Source organism: Nannospalax galili, unplaced genomic scaffold (assembly GCF_000622305.1).
Source record: "Nannospalax galili isolate Female #2095 unplaced genomic scaffold, S.galili_v1.0 scaffold698, whole genome shotgun sequence".
Taxonomy (NCBI): domain Eukaryota; kingdom Metazoa; phylum Chordata; class Mammalia; order Rodentia; family Spalacidae; genus Nannospalax; species Nannospalax galili.
The window spans coordinates 3115628-3119241 of record NW_008341886.1 but is presented as its reverse complement, the minus strand read 5'-3'; the positions used below and the strand labels follow the sequence as shown (position 1 = coordinate 3119241).

Sequence of the window (3614 nt, the reverse complement as noted above, 5' to 3'; positions counted from 1 at the left end):
TAATCCTTAAAAGATTTTAGGGTTGCCTCTTCAGAGGGGGGAATGTTAGAGGGGAGGGAATGAGCATGGATTTGATCAAAACAGTTATATGCATGTATGAAATTCTCAATAAAGTTTTTGTAAGTAAATAAATAAATAAATAGGATGAAAATTACTCTTGGTGGGGCTAGTGGATGTTGCTCAGTAGTAGAGTACTTGCCTAGCATGTGCAGGGCCCTGAGTTTGAAACCTAGCACAACCCCTCCCCCCCAAAAAGGAAAGGAACTGGGCATGATGGCACACGCCTTTAGTTCCAGCACTTAGTAAGGAGAAGCAGGCATATTTCTGTGAGTTTCAGGCCAGCCTGGTCTACATAGCGAGTTCCAGGTCAGCTGGTGTTACAGCCAGACCCTGTCTCAAAAAGACCAAAAAGAAAAAAAAAAGGAAGGGAGGAAGGGAGGGAGGAAGGGAGAGAGAGAGAGAGAGAGAAGAAAACCAAGTCTTGGTAAGAATTATCAATAGAAAATTGTCATGAAAACAACTGCAACTTCTGAATTGTTTATAACACCACCAAGAAGTGATTAAATCGACAAGAGAAGTTTGTTAAAGTGACTTTATTTAAGCTCATTAAACTTTTTACATTTTTATTTATTTTTATTTTATGTGTATGAGTGTTTTGCATGCATGTATGTAAATGCACCCGTGTCCTCCAATGCAGACGGAGGCTAGAAGAGGGCATCAGATCCCCTGAACTGGAGTCAGGGATGGTTGTTAGTCGCCATTTGGGTACTGGGAACTGAATCCAGGTCCTCTCCAAGAACAGCTAGTGCTCTTAACTGCTGAGCCATCTCTATAGCCCCTTAAACTTGGTAAACTTTTTAAAATATTTTATTATATTTCATTATTTTTATTTTATGTGTATGAATGTATTGCCTGCATGTGTGTAAGTGCACCTGTGTCATGAAATACCTGCAGAGATCAGAGCAGGGAGTCAGATCCTCTGGAATTAGAGTTATGGTTGTTTGTTAGCTGCCATGTGGGTACTGGGGATCAAACCTGGGTCCTCTGCAAGAACAGTCAGTGCTCTTAACTGCTTAGCCATCTCTCTAGCCCCAAACTTGATAAATTTTTGGTACAGATAATAGTTCCCGTGCTCCAAGACAAAAAATAAAAATAAAAAATCAAACCACAAAGGTGGACTCAAAATTATTTCCCATTATCTATACACAAAGGTGAAAAAAACTCTATAAATGTGTTCAAGAGAAGAGAGCATAAAGTCCACAGGACAGTCTAAATTCCAAGACTCTAAGAGAATTACCATCATCTCTAGAAAAGACACGGCCCTCTTCAGACGCTGTTTGCCACACAGGTGGCCTGGAAAGACAGTCCTTACCAAAGGCTGTGCTACCCCATCTGTAAGTCCACAAATACAAATGCTCATTACAGGGATGCAGATTTCAACAGCAATAGACATCAAAGGACAATGATCATTGAAGTGATGGGAAAATTGGCCTAGAATTTTACACCCTCAAGAGTGACAATAGGTTCTGCTCCAGAGCTGTAGTGACGGCAGCCATGGTGGGGTACAGAGGATCCCCCAGGAGGTGGTTGTGCCAGCTGCTTCAGAGACACAACAACAGGGGCATCAGCAGACTCAGCAGGAACCGCTGCTCAGAGAAAACACATGGCACCCTGGGCCACCCAGAGCGTTCAGATCTTGATGCTATCAGTGTCTGTGGGCCACATTCCAAGGACCTGGTCTAAGGATGACTGGAGGGAAGTCTTTGAGACATGTGGAGCTGTCTATGGAATCAGAGTTGTAAGAAGGAGCCCAAACCTGTGATGGTTGGTTTTAAAATATCAACTGGTCACAATCTAGACTCACCTGAGAAGGCAGCCTCAATTGAAGGAGTATGTAGATCAGGTTGACGTGAGGATATGTCTGTGGGGACTGTCTTGATTGATCTGAGGTAGGAAGTCACCCTGAGTGCTGGGGCAGCATTTCATGGGCTGGGCCCTGTATGAGTAGAACAGCCCAGCAAGCAAGGATGTGTTTGTTTTCTCTCTGCTCTTGACTGTGGATATAATGTGATGAGATGCTTGAGTTCCTGCCTTGACTTCCCCACAGTGAAGAACTGTGTCTTGGAACTGTAAGCCCTTTCTTCCCTAACTTGCTTTTCCTCAGGATGTTTTATCACAGCCAACAGAAATGAACTAGAACACCACCCCAGAGCAAAGGGCCTGTTCTGTCACATTTTAGAGCCATAAAGTTGTGTTAGAAGCACAGAATCTCTTCCCACATGAAGATCCTCCCAGTTACATCATCCAGTGCAGGTGAAACCTATGTCCCTGAGAATAAGCAGAGGAAGGCAGGAAGCTGGTTAATCCCACCCTTTCCAAGAAGCACACTGAAAATGACAGCCAAGCCTACTTTCTCCATATCAACAGCAGACTGAAGAATGCTGGGTATTGGAGGGGGCTCATGATCTGAGCCAAGGACATGCACTTGTGACTTTTACTCCAAGCGCTGAGGGAGATGGCAGCCAAGCTGTGGAGGGTGCTCATTCCTCCGGTGGTAGTAACATTTGCAGATGGTGCACAGAACAAAGATCTGAACAGAATGACCCAGCAGCTCCAGCAGCACATGAAGCAAGTCAGCACAGCATTGTGTGGGGAACATTGCTGGCCTGGATATCCTTGAACCCCAGCATTTAGCACTCCTCCAGCAGACTACCTCCTCTGGGAACCTCACTGCTGGGAGTAGCCTCCACCCCTTGGGAGGGTTAAATACAAGGCAGTTACAGAACTCAGCTGCCCTGGCTGCTGCTCTGCTCACAACATAGCTAACACTCACTTGACCCAGCAGTCCCTCAGCATCCTCACCAGCTCAGGGTCTTCACCCAGCAGCTTGGAGCAATGTGGACATTAGTGACCTCGAGATTGGCTCTTTGGGATAGCTGTTTTACACGGTTGCCTGGGCAGCAGTGGCCTTTCCATCTGGGCCAGGAGCTCCATAGAGGCCTCACCTAGGCATACTGTGGTACCCAGCAATATACTGCCTCAGCACTCACACGCTGTACAAGCGGAGCTCATTGACACAACAGAGTGCTGGTACGGCAAGAAGCCAGAGGACCGTCCAGGGGGAGCCAACCTGCTCATCCATCACCTGCCCCAGCAGGTTGGAGAACAGAACGCATGGCAGCTGTTGGTGCCCTCTGGGAATGCTGTGTCTGCCAGGGTTTCTACAGTTGAGCGGACAAGCCTGAACAAGTGTTTTAGTTTTGTAAATTACAATTTCTGTTTTAGCTCAAGCCACCATCCATGAACAGCTTCACCTTAGCATGAAGTGGCTTAGCCAGAAGCTCAGATGGTCACAGCTACCAGCAACCTTGTCAGAGTGTGCTCCCCTCTGAGACATTTTCATTGTCCATTTAGACAGTGGCCAGGTCCTCAGCATGGTAAATTTTCTAGTGACTGTTAGATTTTTAAAAAATTAAAACCCAGCCAGGCCTGGTCACCTTTAATCCCAGCATTTAGGAGGCAGAGGCAGGAGGATTTCTGTGAGTTCAAAGCCAGCCTGGTCTATATAGTGAGTTCCAGGCCAGCTGGGGCTACAGGGAGGCCCTGTCTCAAAA

The 3614-nt window shown here is 46.3% G+C and overlaps 1 pseudogene; it reads left to right on the top strand.

The window, feature by feature from the left end:
- LOC115071153 overlaps positions 1 to 3304 on the top strand; it is a 12750-nt pseudogene extending 9446 nt beyond the window's left edge.
- Positions 3305 to 3614: the final 310 nt, after the last annotated feature.